Genomic DNA, 20,999 nt, shown 5'->3' on the forward strand with positions numbered 1-20,999 from the left:
GGGTTCCAATCCCACCTGTTTTTCTGAACTTTAAAGGTGTCTACTGGATGGTTTAAAGTCTTTGCGTAATTGTTATGATCTTGATTCCAGAAATTCCGTTTCATTGACAAGAGATTTTGATCCACGTCGAAAATAAGAAAATATCATGAGTCCCAGCATCCCCTTTGTGAAGATTTCTCTAAAAATTCAATTCCTTCTGAAAAGTAGGAGGGTATAGGCAAGGCTGTGCATCATTCCAAAAGGAACACGCAACTCTCATGAAGCTAAAGATTAAGCTAATAGTTTAAGCTCCGGTTTGAAAACTTGCAGACTTTAACGTACGTATAGTAAAATATGTCCTGAGTCTCTTAATTTTTTTTACACTGAAAAATATAAATGACAAAACAAGAAACTTTAACTTCAATTTGCATACATGAGTTAAAAACACACGACTTGCATAGACGGCATTAAGAATGTTCCGTCTGATCTATAGCGTGTAGGCCCAGTGGCCTAATGGATAAGGCATCAGCCTCCGGAGCTGGGGATTGTGGGTTCAAGTCCCACCTGGGTCGCTCAATTTTAAACATCAGTGGGATTTTGAAAAATGCTGCTGAACCATTCATCCACATAATTCTGAACTCGCAATTTCAAGTTTCTTAATCAGTTTCTGAAAAAAATAAGACATACTTACTCTGCATTGTTACCAGCAAAGAAAGCTCTTCATATGTATCCATAGAATGTTTGTCCAGTGAGATTTCTATCTGACGTATGAGAATGATGGAGGATTGACCAATGAAAAGGTGTAAAAACTTCTACTTTTGCCATGAGAAAATAGGCTGCATACCATTCTGAAAGGAAAACACTGCTCACACCTAGCCAAAGATTATGGCAAAAGTCGAGAGTTTGAGCTTTGGGGAGAAAATTGACAGACTTTAAAATATTTGGAATATGAATGGTTAGAATTTTTTCCTCAGCATCTTACTTTTTACACTGAGAAATATAAAAGAGGGTTGCGCGGATAGATACTTTTCTCTGACTCTATACCAACTATTGGTTGGCTTAAGTTTGACGCCACAATTATGGCGTCGTTTTGCTACAAAATGGTGCATGTTCACCCCACGCAATTTCCTGTGAAGACACCTATCCCATTGAGTCACTCCCCTTTTCTAGCATGTTTTTGGTGTAGGTACATTAGTAGATCTGGGCCAGTGTTTAAATCATCTGCTTCATGCTTAAAAAGACCTCGCATACTTTTTATAAATATGATTTTTAAAAGTAAACTCCAGCTGGAGCATCAAGTTCCAAAATCATGAGAATGTAGACAGGACTTTACTGTATGTTGTGGAGGAAAATATCTTCATATGTTTTTAAAATCTCTATAAGCCATTTCTGTTGCTTAATTTTAAGTTATCTGGGAGATTTTTAAAAGTTCTCACATACTTTTTATGAATATGATTTTTAAAGATCAGATGCAATTCTGTGTCTTGACAGGGCCGTGTACCACAGATGCTGTACAGTGTGAAAACCTCAGATCCACGGACCAAAAAACGTAAGTTTCATGGAAAGCGTCATGAATAAAACATGAACCGTATTTCCACAGACCTGACATATAAATCTGAGTTAGGCCTAATGGAGAATGTTTCAACCATTTGAGCACAAGTCAACTCTTTGTAACTCATTTTTTAACTATCTGCAGGATTTTTAAAAGCCCTTGCATACACAATTGCTTTGGACTGACAAGAATATGAATGCGGTGTCCCATTTTGGAAACCTTGTTTGTGATGCCTTAGTGGGTAAGACCTTGGGCTGTGGCTTGTGGGTTCCAATCCCACCTGTTTTTCTGAACTTTAAAGGTGTCTACTGGATGGTTTAAAGTCTTTGCGTAATTGTTATGATCTTGATTCCAGAAATTCCGTTTCATTGACAAGAGATTTTGATCCACGTCGAAAATAAGAAAATATCATGAGTCCCAGCATCCCCTTTGTGAAGATTTCTCTAAAAATTCAATTCCTTCTGAAAAGTAGGAGGGTATAGGCAAGGCTGTGCATCATTCCAAAAGGAACACGCAACTCTCATGAAGCTAAAGATTAAGCTAATAGTTTAAGCTCCGGTTTGAAAACTTGCAGACTTTAACGTACGTATAGTAAAATATGTCCCGAGTCTCTTAATTTTTTTTACACTGAAAAATATAAATGACAAAACAAGAAACTTTAACTTCAATTTGCATACATGAGTTAAAAACACACGACTTGCATAGACGGCATTAAGAATGTTCCGTCTGATCTATAGCGTGTAGGCCCAGTGGCCTAATGGATAAGGCATCAGCCTCCGGAGCTGGGGATTGTGGGTTCAAGTCCCACCTGGGTCGCTCAATTTTAAACATCAGTGGGATTTTGAAAAATGCTGCTGAACCATTCATCCACATAATTCTGAACTCGCAATTTCAAGTTTCTTAATCAGTTTCTGAAAAAAATAAGACATACTTACTCTGCATTGTTACCAGCAAAGAAAGCTCTTCATATGTATCCATAGAATGTTTGTCCAGTGAGATTTCTATCTGACGTATGAGAATGATGGAGGATTGTCCAATGGAAAGGTGTAAAAACTTCTACTTTTGCCATGAGAAAATAGGCTGCATACCATTCTCAAAGGAAAACACTGCTCACACCTAGCCAAAGATTATGGCAAAAGTCGAGAGTTTGAGATTTGGGGAGAAAATTGACAGACTTTAAAATATTTGAAATATGAATGGCTAGAATTTTTTCCTCAGCATCTTACTTTTTACACTGAGAAATATAAAAGATGGTTGCCCGGATAAATACTTTTCTCTGACTCTATACCAACTATTGGTTGGCTTAAGTTTGACGCCATAATTGTGGCTTAGTTTTGCTACAAAATGGTGCATGTTCTTCCCACCCAATTTCCTGTGAAGACACCTATCCCATTGAGTCACCCCCCTTTTCAAGCATGTTTTTGGTGTAGGTACATTAGTAGATCTGGGCCAGTGTTTAAATCATCTGCTTCATGCTTAAAAAGACCTTGCATACTTTTTATAAATATGATTTTTAAAAGTAAACTCCAGCTGGAGCATCAAGTTCCAAAATCATGAGACTGTAGACAGGACTTTACTGTATGTTGTGGAGAAAAATATCTTCGAATGTTTTTAAAATCTCTATAAGCCATTTCTGTTGCTTAATTTTAAGTTATCTGGGATATTTTTAAAAGTTCTCACATACTTTTTATGAATATGATTTTTAAAGATCAGATACAATTTTGTGTTTTGACAGGGCTGTGTACCACAGATGCTGTACAGTGTGAAAACCTCAGATCCACGGACCAAAAAACGTTAGGGTTCGTACCAAACGGGTTCGTACCAAACTTTTGGATTTTGGGACCCCGGACCCGAACCAGAACATTTCCGTAAAAGTTTGGGTTCGGGTTCGGTGTTCGGCGCTTTCTTGGCGCTTTTCGAAAGGATGCACAGCAGCCAATCAACAAGCGTCATACTACTTGCCCCAAAAGGCCATCACAGCCATGCCTACTATTGGCATGGCTGTGATTGCCCAGCTACAGCATGTGACCCAGCCTCTATTTAAGCTGGAGTCATGTAGCTCCGCCCGTCACTCTGCTCGGTTTAGTGTAGGGATAGGCTGCAGCTGCTGTGAGGGAGAGATCAGGGAGGAATCTTATGAAGAACTGCTTCTTTACTCAGCGATCTACAGCAAATGTGTTTTGTGGATGCAGTGCACAATTGTTTTAAGCCTGCCCTGAGCCTACTACTTCTGAAAACAAATTTTTTCTCCTTCAGTTAGTCAATATCAATACATAATCGGCAGCCATTTTATGCAATGATAGTGCACCAGCACAGGATATTTGCATGTCTGCAAGTCCAGAAATACTGCTTTGAGACACTGGGGTTAAAAAAAAAACTTTGTTTCATATAGTGCACATCTAGGATTATCGCTGCATAAGGCTTCATGCACACGACAGTGTTTTTTCACTGTCAGTGATTTGGTTTCAGTGGTCCGTGTCCGATTTTGCTACAGTTGTGTTTCCTTGTGTCTTCTTTTTTTTTTGTCTGACAGGGGAAAAAAAAGGAAGGTTAATAAAAAGTGTAATTTTATTGCACTAAGGTCTTGTAGAAAAAAACGGACACGGACATAGACACGGATGACATACCAGTTGTGCATCCGTTTTTTTTGACTGACCCATTGACTTGAATGGGTACGTCCTACGTTTTTTATACTGACAAGAATAGGACAGGTTATATTTTTTTGACGGACTGGAATCACGGATCACGGACGCGGAGAAAAAACGGAGGACCATCAGGTTTTTTATCACAGCTCCATAGAAATGAATGGGACCTCCGCTAAACTGTGAAAAATTACGGAACGGACGCGGATGCACACAACGGTCGTGTGCATGAGGCCTAAGTGACTGTGAAATTTTGGCCAGAAATACGGCTTTCTCATACTGGGGCATACTGGGGTGAAAAAAAAACACATCTGTTTCATATAGTGCACATCTAGGATTATATGTGCATAAGTGAGTGTCACATTTAGGCCAGAAATACGGCTTTGGCATACTGGAGCATACTGGGTAAAACAAACCCCTCTGTTTCATATAGTGCACATCTAGGATTATAGGTGCATAAGGGACTGGTCATTTTAGGCCAGAAATTCGGCTTTTGCTTACTGGGGTTAAAAAACCCTCTGATATACTGTTCATCTGGGATTAGAAGTGCAAAAGTTACTGTGAAAATTAGGCCACAAATACAGCTTTTGCTTACTGGGGTTAAAAAAAAACCTCTGATATACTGCACAATTGGGATTTGAGGTGCATAAATTACTGTGAAATTTAGCCCACAAATACAGCTTTTGCTTACTGGGGTTAAAAAAAAACCTCTGATATAATGCATATCTGGGATTAGAGGTGCATAAATTACTGTGAAATTTAGGCCACAAATACAGCTTTTGCTTACTGGGGTTAAAAAAAACTCTGATATACTGCATATCTGGGATTAGAGGTGCATAAGTCACTGTGAAATTTAGGCCACAAATACAGCTTTTACTTACTGGGGTTAAAAAAAAACAGATATACTGCACATCTGGGATTAGAGATGCATAAATTACTGTGAAATTTAATCCACAAATACGGCTTTTGCTTACTGGGGTTTAAAAAACCTCTGATATACTGCACATCTGGGATTAGAGGTGCATAATTTACTGTGAAATTTAGGCCACAAATACGGCTTTTGCTTACTGGAGTTAAAAAAAACTCTGATATTCTGCACATCTGGGATTAGAGGTGCATAAATTACTGTGAAATTTAGGCCACAAATACGGCTTTTGCTTATTGGGGTTAAAAAAAACTCTGATATACTGCATATCTGGGATTATAGGTGCATAATTTACTGTGAAATTTAGGCCACAAATACGGCTTTTGCTTACTGGGGTTAAAAAAAACTGTGATATACTGCACATCTGGTATTAGAGGTGCATAAATTTCTGTGAAATTTAGGCCACAAATACCGCTTTCTCATACTGGGTCATACTGGGGTGAAAAAACCCCCCATCTATTTCATATAGTGCACATGTAGGATTATAGGTGCATAAGTGAATGTCACATTTAGGCCAGAAATGAGGCTTTGGCATACTGGGGTATACTGGGTGAAACAAACCCCTCTGATTCATATAGCGCACATCATGGATTATAGGTGCATAAGGGACATCATTTTAGGCCAGAAATACAGCTTTTGCTGACTAGGGTTAGAAAGCCCTCTGATATACTGCACATCTGGGATAAGAGGTGCATAAGTTACTGTGAAATTTAGGCCACAAATACAGCTTTTGCTTACTGGGGTTAAAAAAAAAACCTCTGATATACTGCACATCTGGGAAATACCGCTTTCTCATACTGGGGCATACTGGGGTGAAAAAACCCCCCATCTATTTCATATAGTGCACATCTAGGATTATAGGTGCATAAGTGAATGTCACATTTAGGTCAGAAATACGGCTTTGGCATACTGGGGCATACTGGGTGAAACAAACCCCTCTGTTTCATATAGTGCACATCTAGGATTATAGGTGCATAAGGGACTGTTCATTTAAGGCCAGAAATACAGCTTTTGCTTACTGGGTGTTGAGGGAAGTGTTATATTTAAATATATATGTATATATGCCCTGACATATATACATGTATATTGGCCCTTGACTGTGGGCCTGTCCAGGTGGGACCAGGGGATATACATGGAGATGTATGTAGGCCTCCTTGACAGGCATACATCTCTATGTATATATATATATATATATATGTATAATATGTATGGATGGGCTTATTGTCCCGTGTGGGTGTATGCATATTTGTGGATGTGCCCCAAACATCCATGAATGGGCATATACTTATAATATAACTGTGTATATATATATATGTATATATATGTGTATGGATGTGCCCCAAGCATCCATACACATATAGTATAGGAACAAGACGTGCCGCCCCCCCCCCCTCATGCATCCCTGCAGGGGATGAGAAGGTCTCCAGATGGCTGGACAATTATGTTCAGCCTCTGGTGACCTCAAAAGGCATGGGATCAATAGAGATCCGATGCCTTTTGGTATTTAACTATCCCCAACCGTTGGGGATAGTTAACATAACAGAGAGAGGAACAAACGTCCCTCCCTCTGTTATCTGCACACCTCCGGCGCGATAATTATCGCACCGCATGGTATGCAGATGCGCTACAGGCGGAGGATCAAAGGAACCCTCCGCCTGGAAGCGCGCTCCGGGATGCGCGGGCCGGTGCGGTGACGTCATATCACCGCGCCGGCCCACGTGTTCTGGCCGGCGGCGCGCACGTGCACGTCCGGACGTGCTGCCTCGGGAGCGAGCGCCGCCAAACTTAAATAGTCAGGCGGCGCTACACTGAGGCACTGCTGAACGGAGCCCCAGCCAGAGAGGATCATCCCTAGACGAACGAGCAACCCCTGGACAACGCGCATTTAACCCTAAGTATCCTATATAACCCCCCTGCACTCCATCTATATACCCCCTGCACTATATATATATATATCCCCCTGTTACCCCACTGCTATATACCCCCCTTGCACTCCATCCATATACCCCCTACACTATATCCCTCTGTTACCCCACTGCTATATACCCCCCTGATACCCCCCTACTCTCTTGGTATATACATCCTTGCTATATACCCCTCTAATACCCCCCTACTATATATACCCCCCTGTTACTCCCTATTTCCCCCCATACAATATTCCCTCTACCACCAACGAACCCTTCCTGTCTACCCTTACAACATACCCACCTCTATACCCTTGATACACCCCCTGATCCCTTGGTCACCCTTACCTTCTCCTGCCCTGGGTCCCCCCCCTTTCTATCCCCTGTGTTCCCCTAGGACATCCCTCCTTGTCCGTAATAATATAGTTAATTGTCAGAATTGGGTGGGTTGCTGATAAAGTGTATGTACTGTATGTGTATTAGTGCAGTTGTAGTTAGATTTTGGGGAGGACTTGGGGCCGCGTTAGTGTAGTCAGAACCGTATTAGTGTGTTGTAATAGTGTGTGTATTCATATTGCTGTGGGCCGCTGTAACTATATAAGTCTATACCCTTGATATAGAAATATATAGTTATATAAACCTTTAGATTCCTTGTTTATGGAAGTTGCCTCAGCAATAATTGTAGTGTATTGTTGTACTGTATTATCAGTGTATTACATGTGTTATGTTCTGTAAGGATTAATAAATACGGTATTATTTATACCCTTTTGTGTAGCGTGTACTTGTTAGCAGTAGCGAGTTAGTAAGGCGCATGCAGCTAGTTTAGTGAGTAGCGTAGGGCAATCAGTAGCGATTTGTTGTTAAGTAAGGCATAAATAGGCGGAGCTATCATAAGACGACTCACGCCTATTTATGAATATTAATTACTGGGATTTGCATAAACACCAATAATTAATATCCCCTTTAACATTGGCGAGCCAGGCCCACTGCTAAGAATTTGCTTTCTGTGTTTGGTTTTGGTGAAAAGAATCACTTACGCTGTGAACTAGTCAGGCGGGAGGGACGCGGTCAGTGGATTCTGAGCGTCCATTGCCTGATAGTTCGTATAGGTAAAGCGGTTTGTTCAATCAGAACCAGACACAGAGCAATCTCTACAGCAGAGAATCTAAAATCTTTTCTGATTTTTCTGTATTAATATTTTCTGATTCCCTTACACGCCCACTGGAGAGAAGTCATCACCTACACCACTGAAGAGAGAACCGTCGTCATTGAAGTCGAACATAAGTCGTCTGGCTGGTCGGGAGAAGGCGTTCCGAATATTGAAGGACCTCCTCCACGCAGCAACACAGCACAACAAACGACACCAATGAAGATGGCCTCTCGTCAAAAAGTAAGTATGAACTTCGCCACACTGCAACACCTCAGCAAACATAGCACATACAACCCCATCATTCCCACCACCTACAAATCCACTGAGCTGCTATGGTCCACTTTATTGGACCAGGCATACGCTCATGACAAACTCTGCATTAATCGCAGCATGTTTAAAAAAACCAAAAAACGGCTCCAAATGTTAGCCAAATTGGTTCACACCTTTGAGGATATCATTTGGAAGCTGGAACATCTGGAAACACTTAACAGCACGGCAAAGGCAGAGGAAGTTTCCAACACTGCAAGCTTCCACTGCAATTGTTGTGTTAAGAACATTAAACAGTTACACACATTACAAACACAACTACAAGAGAAATCCCAGTGTACGGTCGAGAGGGGCAGGGAAATTTGCGTGTTAGAGTCTAGACTCTCGGACAAGGAGAGTTTCTACTCTGACATGGATAAGGAACTGCTCAGACTGTACACTGAGATAAACCAGTTCAGGAACAATACGGTATCTATGGATAACATGATTGTTCAACGTCGAGAGGACCTGGCTGCAAAAACACAAACCATTGCGGATTTGCAGCAGGTCATCTCAAATCTGTCACGGCCTGGTGCTAACAGTATGGTGCCCACGAAACAGGTTTGTTTTTCGGAAACGGCACAGGGGGAGATAGTGGCGACAGCGCCAAGATCTTCCTCGGATCAAACATCCGATACAGTAGACACTAGGGGACAGGTGGAACGGACGCTACAATTCACCCACACACCCAGGGAGAATGGTAGCAACCGATCCCAGGAACAGGGCAACGATTGGAGAGAGGAAAGTGGTTGGCCATTTACCACTTCCAATCCGCCAACGCGTCCGGAAAGACAGGAAGATTTTTATCCTAACCATTCCAGTATGGAAAGGATAAACTTCCTGTTACGGATCTGCAAGGAGATCCCAAAATACAGTATGATCCCAGTGTAGATCCGTTTACTTCATGTGATATCTTCGAGGGTCACTGTAACAAGTATTCAGTGGCTCACGAATATCGCATGGAGTTATTCAAGTTATGGTTACCTACACACCTAAACCAGAGGTAACAGGGAGGACGCAACCCATGAATGGACAGTTTTATGACAAGGAGGAACGTCTCTCCATACTCATGAGACTGGCAACGGGCCATTGGGACGTCACTCCGGATATCCTGTCCAAGTTCAAACCCACTATACATGACGAACCTCTGTCTATGTGTAGTCGGTTTGAAGCAATGTACAGAAGGGTTACGAAAGATCACGGTATTGGAATTCCACAGGGTATGATACGTATGTTTGTGGAAAAATTCCCATACCTTGACACTGCAATCCGGTTGAGTGCAGCTAGGGAGCCATCCCTCACGGATGCTGCTATGATTATTGAGCAGTGCAGACAGGATACACTGCTCAATAAGAAATCCGTCAAAGTGACGGAGCGTGCGCCTGTACACGATACATCTCAAGATGAACGGGTACAGCACACAAAAGGTAACTCGGCTATTCGCCCCACAGCCCCGCCATTGGAAAGGATGGGAGGCATTCGATGCTTCCTATGTTTACAATACGGGCACATAAAGAGGAATTGTCCACAATGGTCACGTAACAACCGGACAAATCCTGAGAGAACAGGCAATAATAACGGTTTCAAGATGAAACCTAATTATGCCAAACCAGTGGGGGAATATCTGGGACATTCACAGGTCCAGACACCAAAACGTGTGGCTGTTGTGAATGACCCAGCGCGTTCGGTAATGAGTGTGGAATCCCTGGAATCCACACGAAGGGTTCATAGCAAGAACCCACAAGTGGCAGTATGTACCTCACAGGTACCTACTGGGAGTCTGGTAGAAATTGATTGAAGATCAGGGATCCCTAAAGATCTGGCGCCAGTATGTCCCATCATACTGGATTCTTCAGGTAGACCCCACATAAAGGCCAAAATCAAAAATCAGGACGCCGAAATCATGCTTGACACTGGTGCGGAAATTTCCATTACCAATGTCAAACATGATTTACATCCCAACAGCCCTCAGTGTGTGGTGATCGGATTTGATCACCAACAAGGGGGGGTGAGGGCCCACAGAATAGAAGAAGTAATTGTCCAGATTACCAGTCACACGACCCTTAGGATCCCCATGTGGTATTACCCCGGTTCTGACAACATTATTGGAACCGACGTAATGACACAAAATGGGTGGATCTTAGATCTGGCAAATAGTATTGTATGGAAGGGTCCCAGACAATCCAAGGTGTTTGTCATCCAACGCCAGTTTCTGGGACCACCATTGCCAACAATAGATGACTCTACTGAAGTACTTGAACACAAATGGCCTGAGATCTCGCATAATCCAGACCTTGAGCCTATTGTGTATGAGTACCCGATCTGTGGGCCCAGGGAAAAAACGATTGTGGCAGACTGATTGGTGTTCAAGTGGACATACAGGGTCCCGACCCTCCACCTCAACGCCAATACCGCTTTCCGCCAGAAGCCACCCATTCAATTTTGGACACCGTCCAAGAATTAAAAACTAGGGGGGTGGTCATAGAGGGCAATTCTAAATGCAACAATGCCCTCTGGCCAGTAAAGAAAAAGGACACCAATGCATGGAGGCTCACCATAGACCTCCGGGTCCTCAACAAATACACCCCAATGTCCGCTCCAGTGGTGGCACAGACTCCTGACATCATGGCCAGAATAAGCGGCAAAAGTCGCATATTCTCAACCATAGATGTTGCCAATGGGTTCTTCTCAATTGAACTCACTGAAAACTGTAGGTACAAATTTGCCTTTACAGTAGGGGACAAACAGTACATGTTCGGTGTACTCCCCCAGGGGTTCCACAATAGTCCCACGTATTTTCACCAGGCATTGGCAGCCGTTCTGAGTGTATTCTCACGGCCGGAATGCCTTCTGCAATACGTGGATGACCTGCTCTTACACACAGAAACCATAGAAGAACACTTGGTTCTGTTAAAAGAGCTATTGGGACTCCTGGCCAAGTCAGGACTCAAGCTGAGTCCCCACAAGGCAAATTTGGCCAGAACAGAGGTGACTTTCCTTGGAGTCCAAATTTCTTTTGGAGCCAAAGGAATCGTGGCAGCCAGAGTGGAAGCCATGGTAAAGTTACCTAGACCGGGCACTCTACAGGATTTGAGAAAATTCCTGGGAGTTGCTAATTTTATGAGGGAGTTCATAGAGGATTTTGCTGCCAAAGCAAAACCCCTCTATGAACTCCTCAGAAGAGAAGACCCCTCAATCAAAGGTTGGTCTGATGCACAGGAAGAGGCCTTTTCTACTTTGAAAAGGGACCTCTCCTCTGCCCCTGTATTGGCCACTCCCCATCCTGAAGGGGAAATAGCCATACAGGCGCATGCAGGGACGGAGTCTATCTCAGCGGTCCTCCTACAGCAGATAGGGTATGACACTAGACCGCTGGGATACTTCTCCAGGTTACTTTCGCCTGTTGAACGAGGGTTCGATGAGTGTGCCAAACAACTGGCAGCCATACACTATGCCGTCAAAACCACTGAGCATATTGTAGGCTTCAGGCCCCTCACTTTACAGACTCCACACTCTCCATTGGCCCTCTTGCTCCGTGATACACTCCCTGGAGTCTCCCAACAGAGATTCGGGAGGTGGATTATGGATCTCAGTGGCCGGAGTCTGCAGGTGAACCACAAAGCCAAGTATGTTCTGTCCCAGTTATTGAACCTAACTGGCACCGAACATGACTGTGGCCAACCAGCGCATATCAACGCGCCACAAATTTTCAGGACCGATAAACATCCAGAAGACAGAGTCATCTTTGTGGATGGCTCTCGATTTTTCATGGATGGGACCTATGTCACAGGTTTTGATGAGACCACAGGTACCCAGAATCTTGTCAAGTTACCAGGTCACATGTCGGCACAGTGGGCAGAACTGGAGGCGGTCAAGGAAGCCTTGCTTCTTCAACCCCCAGGGAAACAAACTATATATAGCGACAGTTCATATGTAGTTCGTTCTCTCACCCTGCACCTGGACACATGGAAAAGACGAGGATTTGTGGATAGCCAAAACAAACCTCTGGCTCATTTGTCGGTCCTGAAAGAACTTTGGGAATGGGGCATGGCACACACGGCGGAAGCAGCCATCATAAAAATCCCTGCGCATCAGAAAGAGGATGAGCCTTTGACGTTAGGTAACAACAAGGCGGATGAATTGGCCAAACTAGCGGCAGTGTCTGGGATCCTTCAGGAAACAGACACTGAGCCGTTACCGGCTTACCAGATTGCAGTTCGTACCAACCTGAGTAAAGGCCCGGTGTCATTTGAGGAGGAACAAGCAAAAGATCCTCTTCTAATGACACACCTCACATCTCCACAGCATCCCTGGTCAATACAGCAGGGGATCCTGTGTTACGATACCGGTACACAGCAACTTCCTCTTCCCGTGGTTCCACAGCATCTGCAAGCAGAGCTAACCAGATTGAACCACCAACTGTTTGGACACCTGGGCCGGGATAAACTCTTGTCTCTCCTGAGAGACAAATTATACTGGCAGGGAATGTCCAACACAGTAGAGGAAGTAACACAATAGTGCCTGGTTTGTGCTCAGGTTAACCCAAGGGCGTCAGCCCTGAAGCCGGTGTTGCAGCGAGTTCCTCCTGCAGATGGTCCATGGTCCGCACTACAAATAGATTTTATAGGACCTTTACCAACAGGAAGTCGTAACTATCGTTACGCACTGGTGGTAGTGGATGTCTTCTCTAAGTGGGTAGAAGCCATCCCCACGGTTAATGATTCGGCTACAACCACTGCCCGTGTTCTCTGGGAACAGGTCCTGTCACGATGGGGTATCCCCAGATTGATAGAGTCGGACAGAGGGACCCATTTCACGGGTAAGGTAATGAAAGCACTTTGTGGTCTTTTAGATATAAAGCAAAGGTTTCATGTGCCTTACCACCCTCAGTCTGCGGGCATCGTGGAGTGGATGAACCGGACCATAAAAACACGACTTTCTAAAGCACTACTGGAGAAAGGTTCCTCATGGGTAACCTCTCTGCCAGCCGTGCTAATGGGAATCCGAGCTACCGAGGCTACTAGTACCGGTATCACCCCATTTGAACTAATGACCGGACGCAAAATGCCCCTATGCCTACCCAATGAACCCCTAGTGTCAGGACCAGTGAAGAACGCCATCGCCAGAGACCTGTTTCTCCAACAGGTACAACTAAACCTGAAGGAGTTATTGCCTCATGCAGCGATACGGCTACACAGACCGTATCTACAGGGGGAAACGCCAATGCCCTCTGTAGGAGAGCTAGTGATGGTGAAAATCTTCCGTCGGGCCGTCCCCTGGGATGCAAACTGGGAAGGACCCTATCAGGTCCTTGAAGTAATGGGTGACACCATGCTAAGGGTGCAAAGGCCGATGACGACCAAGAAAAAGTCACGTAGGCGACAGGGAGTTTTATGGATCCATATCGACCAGGCCAAGGCCACCCGAGCCTCCCCAACTCAATAACATGAACCCTCACAGAGTTGGGTGATCGGGGGGAGGGGGGGTGTTTTGGTGGGGTCGAGGGTGGATCCATGAAGCTAATTACATTCACATTGAATTAACAGATCACGGGAGGGAGACTCACCAAGGTTACGACTAGCCTGAAAAGATATAGAAATCCTCTGAACATGGCATATCCTGAACTTGTGGTACTGGTGGTAAGCATGATGATGGCAGGCTCAACCTCTTCGGGGGAGGGCCTGGGAGTTAATAATGATATGGCTGACATATCTATGAATAAACCCGGCCTTTTAATGGTGGAATGTTTGGAGGGCAAAATCCTGAAACCATACGAGAACTTTTCCTTCACACCAGGACAGTGGTATCTGTATGGTTTCCAGAGGGAGAGTTTTGCCCAAGGTGTAATTCAACATTATACCCCTGTGGAGAATGTGTCTGCCATACAACATGATTTACATGCACTCTGCCTCAAAGAATTCAGACATTTTCGGGACTCTGACCCTACTCCTATGAGATCCTTAAGATGGGTGTCTAAGGACCCTCACTTACATCCTTACAAACAAGTGGAAGCCAACACTACCACAGTGTTGTGTACCAAGGAGGGGGTTCTGAGTCCCGAGGATGTCACGGGTGCAGAGTATAGTGGCTGGTATATCCTTAAAGCTACCTTCATAAGGAGGGATAGCCAAGATGGGCTGAGGGTAAGGACATATTTTGACAGACCCATTCCGGTAAAGGGCACCCTAAAAGCTTATTGTATGTTAAGAGATTCCCAGATGATTATCACTAGGGAATCCAGTTATGTTCAGGGACATGTGTCCACAGATTACATACGAACCAGTATAGTGATGCTAAAGTTAAATTGCAGTAACTCTGGCCAGGCCCTATGGAATGACCAGAGTGGTCCGGTAAAACTGGAAGGCTTTTACCGAGCCACCGTTTTAAAAGTACGGACAGATGCCAAGGATCCCAGGTATGCTCAGTTAAAGGGATCTCCATCCATACGGTCCTTTATGATCACCATCATGAGAGACAATTGTGTTCAGGAGGTGACTGGATATTATTTCGTCACCTATGCCCACTGGGAACAAGATACCCAGATGGTAACCTTGGACACTAATCCCTGGAGTTGGGATTTAGTGTGCAATGGGGTGGATACCCCTACAGTGGATGTATGGATGGACGGTACCCCTATGAATGAGGAATACCGGGGTAGGTATGTGTCTTCCGATTGGAAAGACCCCAGTGGCAGGGATATTAACTTTGACATCAATATAGATGGTTCGTTTAGATGGCCTTTTTGCGAGGCAGTAGATGAAGGGTGCTGGACATTTACACAATGGGCCTATCTGTCTAAATCCAAACCCGTAGGAAAACTAGTGCTACAGGTTGGAGAAAGTGACCAATGGTATCCGTTCAGAGGTAGAGGGCAAGTTTGTGTAACGGTGGTGAGGATCCCCTATGAAGCGACAGGTCTCCAACCTGTAAAAATGCATTTAGACTCTTGCAATGCCCCTATCCATTAATTGGCAGATCCTATAGCTCCTCAACTGTCATCCCCATGGAAGATCATCACGGGGACAAAATTCGTCCTATTTACTTGGAGAATTTGCATAGATGACTTCCGAGTCGACCAGTGGGATCACAGATGTGGGGAGTTTGTGAGGAACCAAATTGACATGATAAGAGGTTGGATAGAGGCAGGGCAAGAGGTAAGAAAGGACGATCTCATACATAGAAATCACAGGGGAAGAAGAGATCTGATAGCCATGGGACTAGGCGGAGGTGCATTGGGAGTGGGCGCCCTGAACACTATGGATATGGAAGTCCTGAGAGGTAAACTTGGGGATGTTGCGCGACACGCCGGAGAAGGATTCGAGACCCAGCTTGATGTAAACCACGTCTTAGAGGGTTTGCAGCATTCGCACATAGATGCCACTACCTCTCTATCGTCTGCTTTACGAGAGAAGTTTAGAAGGTTAGTTGTGGGTCTCTTGGAAGAACAGGATAGAGCTCAGCTCGCTCTGGCGTGTACGCAAGTCCAGAGTGAACTCTCAGGCAACCTTAAACATATTGTATCATCATTGTACGGCGGCCACTTCCCATTTAACCTCCGCCAACGTGTAAGTCCTCTTATATCTCCTTTTGCAGCCAATCACACCAACTGGTGGGTAGTCCAGTGGCACGGCTGTAGGAATCTCACTTGCACTGCTTCGTCATTGGCTCCTGTATCTGGCCATCTTAGACAGGGTTACAGTGCAATTAACTTAGGGATTGTCATAAATAACCAGACGGTGCTTCATCCACAGCTCCCCCCGGGCGTTCTGACCTATGAGAGAGGCCATCCTTATCTGTTAGACACAGAGGGATGTTGGAAGAAAGAGGATGCTATCCTCTGTCAAGGTAGTCAGGATCGGGTGTTAAGACACCAATGTTGGAGCACCGAGGGGTCCTGTGAGATGAAGGCCAGCCCAATACCCTCCTCCCTTAAATACTTGGGACAGGGGTATTGGTGCTGGTACCAAAGGCAAAACATGTCTTATACAATCTATGGAACTAACTGCACTGAGAGAGGAGAACTCCTCCCTGGAGCGTATTGCACCCTTAGTCCCGTCCTAGGTTTAGATGTCGCAGAGTTACAAGGAAGGACACCAATCACCCCGGAGAAGAGACTCGACATCCGCCCTGACGTACCCGTGAGACTCCAGAAGATCCCTCTTGGCTTTGGGATAGAACTCAAACATCTCCTGCTAGACTTCAGCCAAGAAGACGAAATAATTAAGAATCTTCGAGAAACAGAGAAACAGGCCACCATCCAACTGATGCACGACAAGAATAAAATAACGGCAATCACAACTGCGTTGGACAAAGACTCCAAGATCTCCTGGTGGGAAAGTCTGTTCGGCTACAGTCCAAAGGCAACATCCTTCTTCAACCTATTGATTCATCCGGTGATAGTTCTTCTGGTTCTGGTAATCATCATGTACACGGGACTGTGTCTAATCTACAGGAGGGTCAAGAGACTTGCGGACCAACTAAACCAGAACCAGACAGAACTTCACGAAGTTAATCGTAGGAGGCTCAGGACTTAGCGCCAACAAAGTCCGGGAGCCAGAGATCGCATGGACATACTGCTTCCTATGAGGGTCGGGATGAAAATCCAAAAGCCATCCTGTGACCTCATAGTATTGTGTGTGGGGGTGGGTGTATATAAATATTGTGTTGTAGTAGGTTTTTTTCTATGAGGGTTCAGGGTGAACATCCAAAGCCATCCTGTGACCTCATAGAATTATGTACATGTATATCACGTATTGTAGTAGATTTTCGTAAGAAGGTTAGGAGTATAATCATAGGCCACCCTGTGACCTCATCATATTGTGTATAGATTTACATTGATTATTTGTATATATGTGTCCTCCTGTACCCATGGACACTCTAGGTGTATATGTGCGACAGCCATACTACAATATGGCTGGACGCACACTTACATCCTATAGTCATTTCCCCAAGGACCAATGTCTTGGGAGGTATAGAGAGTAGGCCAGGTGGCATGAGTCTCTATGGGTACACACTGAATTGAATTGGGCTGTATTGGGAGGGATATGACATGTTTGTGTGAGTGGAGTAGAGTAGATTCCCTAGGGTCAGGCCCCTCATCTACTAAAGTATTTGCCGCTTCAATATCGACAAGGGTGACTTTTTGTAAGGGTTGGATTGAATGATGGTAGTGCGGGGTTCTTTCCCGCAGGTAGAATTTAGGTACTATGACATCACCTCCCCCCCAGAAAATCTGACCTGCCTTGTAAAAACCTATGTATCTGTCCATGGGAGAACCTCTCTAACAACTGAGTCTTCGATTAAGATGAAAATCATACTGGTGTTAAAAGGTACGGCCGTCCATACCCCATAAGGAGGTGCTACATGAATTACCGGCACTAACATTGGGGGTAACGGACGCCAGAAGAACAACACTGGCCAAGAGAGAGAACACGGTCACCGAGTGGAGTGACCTAAATACGGCAAGGGTGAAGCCATTCCGGAGTCAGAAATAGACTACATAGGGAGTGGCTGACACCTGAGGAACATAATGTAAGATGCCGAGGAAGTTATCCAAAGAGAAGACGGTGTATTCGGTGGACGGAGGCGTTGGTGAAGGGCAGGTCGGAGATGTTAGTCATGATAGGTGATGTCTAGGTACCTAAGGGTCATACTACTTCAGTCCTTCCTGAATTGTCACCTAGAGTGCGATTGAGAGGGGGTAAATACCTCCCAACCCTTCCCCCAAATTGTTTATTGTCGTATTCCCGACAACAGGGGGATTGTTGAGGGAAGTGTTATATTTAAATATATATGTATATATGCCCTGACATATATACATGTATATTGGCCCTTGACTGTGGGCCTGTCCAGGTGGGACCAGGGGATATACATGGAGATGTATGTAGGCCTCCTTGACAGGCATACATCTCTATGTATATATATATATATACAGGGAGTGCAGAATTATTAGGCAAGTTGTATTTTTGAGGATTAATTTTATTATTGAACAACAACCATGTTCTCAATGAGCCCAAAAAACTCATTAATATCAAAGCTGAATATTTTTGGAAGTAGTTTTTAGTTTGTTTTTAGTTTTAGCTATTTTAGGGGGATATCTGTGTGTGCAGGTGACTATTACTGTGCATAATTATTAGGCAACTTAACAAAAAACAAATATATACCCATTTCAATTATTTATTTTTACCAGTGAAACCAATATAACATCTCAACATTCACAAATATACATTTCTGACATTCAAAAACAAAACAAAAACAAATCAGTCACCAATATAGCCACCTTTCTTTGCAAGGACACTCAAAAGCCTGCCATCCATGGATTCTGTCAGTGTTTTGATCTGTTCACCGTCAACATTGCGTGCAGCAGCAACCACAGCCTCCCAGACACTGTTCAGAGAGGTGTACTGTTTTCCCTCCTTGTAAATCTCACATTTGATGATGGACCACAGGTTCTCAATGGGGTTCAGATCAGGTGAACAAGGAGGCCATGTCATTAGATTTTCTTCTTTTATACCCTTTCTTGCCAGCCACGCTGTGGAGTACTTGGACGCGTGTGATGGAGCATTGTCCTGCATGAAAATCATGTTTTTCTTGAAGGATGCAGACTTCTTCCTGTACCACTGCTTGAAGAAGGTGTCTTCCAGAAACTGGCAGTAGGACTGGGAGTTGAGCTTGACTCCATCCTCAACCCGAAAAGGCCCCAAAAAGCTTTGATGATACCAGCCCAAACCAGTACTCCACCTCCACCTTGCTGGCGTCTGAGTCGGACTGGAGCTCTCTGCCCTTTACCAATCCAGCCACGGGCCCATCCATCTGGCCCATCAAGACTCACTCTCATTTCATCAGTCCATAAAACCTTAGAAAAATCAGTCTTGAGATATTTCTTGGCCCAGTCTTGACGTTTCAGCTTGTGTGTCTTGTTCAGTGGTGGTCGTCTTTCAGCCTTTCTTACCTTGGCCATGTCTCTGAGTATTGCACACCTTGTGCTTTTGGACACTCCAGTGATGTTGCAGCTCTGAAATATGGCCAAACTGGTGGCAAGTGGCATCTTGGCAGCTGCACGCTTGACTTTTCTCAGTTCATGGGCAGTTATTTTGCGCCATGGTTTTTCCACACGCTTCTTGCGACCCTGTTGACTATTTTGAATGAAACGCTTGATTGTTCGATGATCACGCTTCAGAAGCTTTGCAATTTTAAGAGTGCTGCATCCCTCTGCAAGATATCTCACTATTTTTGACTTTTCTGAGCCTGTCAAGTCCTTCTTTTGACCCATTTTGCCAAAGGAAAGGAAGTTGCCTAATAATTATGCACACCTAATATAGGGTGTTGATGTCATTAGACCACACCCCTTCTCATTACAGAGATGCACATCACTTAATATGCTTAATTGGTAGTAGGCTTTCGAGCCTATACAGCTTGGAGTAAGACAACATGCATAAAGAGGATGATGTGGTCAAAATACTCATTTGCCTAATAATTCTGCACGCAGTGTATATGTATAATATGTATGGATGGGCTTATTGTCCCGTGTGGGTGTATGCATATTTGTGGATGTGCCCCAAACATCCATGAATGGGCATATACTTATAATATAACTGTGCATATATATATATGTATATATATGTGTATGGATGTGCCCCAAGCATCCATACACATATAGTATAGGAACAAGACGTGCCGCCCCCCCCCCCTCATGCATCCCTGCAGGGGATGAGAAGGTCTCCAGATGGCTGGACAATTATGTTCAGCCTCTGGTGACCTCAAAAGGCATGGGATCAATAGAGATCCGATGCCTTTTGGTATTTAACTATCCCCAACTGTTGGGGATAGTTAACATAACAGAGAGAGGAACAAACGTCCCTCCCTCTGTTATCTGCACACCTCCGGCGCGATAATTATCGCACCGCATGGTATGCAGATGCGCTACAGGCGGAGGATCAAAGGAACCCTCCGCCTGGAAGCGCGCTCCGGGATGCGCGGGCCGGCGCGGTGACGTCATATCACCGCGCCGGCCCACGTGTTCTGGCCGGCGGCGCGCACGTGCACGTCCGGACGTGCTGCCTCGGGAGCGAGCGCCGCCAAACTTAAATAGTCAGGCGGCGCTACGCTGAGGCACTGCTGAACGGAGCCCCAGCCAGAGAGGATCATCCCTAGACGAACGAGCAACCCCTGGACAACGCGCATTTAACCCTAAGTATCCTATATAACCCCCCTGCACTCCATCTATATACCCCCTGCACTATATATATATCCCCCTGTTACCCCACTGCTATATACCCCCCTTGCACTCCATCTATATACCCCCTACACTATATCCCCCTGTTACCCCACTGCTATATACCCCCCTGATACCCCCCTACTCTCTTGGTATATACATCCTTGCTATATACCCCTCTAATACCCCCCTACTATATATACCCCCCTGTTACTCCCTATTTCCCCCCATACAATATTCCCTCTACCACCAACGAACCCTTCCTGTCTACCCTTACAACATACCCACCTCTATACCCTTGATACACCCCCTGATCCCTTGGTCACC

At 44.7% G+C, this 20,999-nt stretch overlaps 2 non-coding genes across 2 annotated transcripts; both read left to right on the forward strand.

Annotated features, from left to right (window-relative positions):
* The first annotated feature begins 478 nt into the window (after positions 1 to 478).
* Positions 479 to 551, forward strand: TRNAR-CCG. Its single transcript has one exon. It is a non-coding gene; the product is annotated as a tRNA-Arg (tRNA).
* Positions 552 to 2,274: 1,723 nt separating this feature from the next.
* Positions 2,275 to 2,347, forward strand: TRNAR-CCG. The gene has a single exon. It is a non-coding gene; the product is annotated as a tRNA-Arg (tRNA).
* The last annotated feature ends 18,652 nt before the right edge of the window (positions 2,348 to 20,999 follow it).

Source organism: Bufo bufo, chromosome 1 (genome assembly GCF_905171765.1).
Source record: "Bufo bufo chromosome 1, aBufBuf1.1, whole genome shotgun sequence".
NCBI lineage: Eukaryota > Metazoa > Chordata > Amphibia > Anura > Bufonidae > Bufo > Bufo bufo.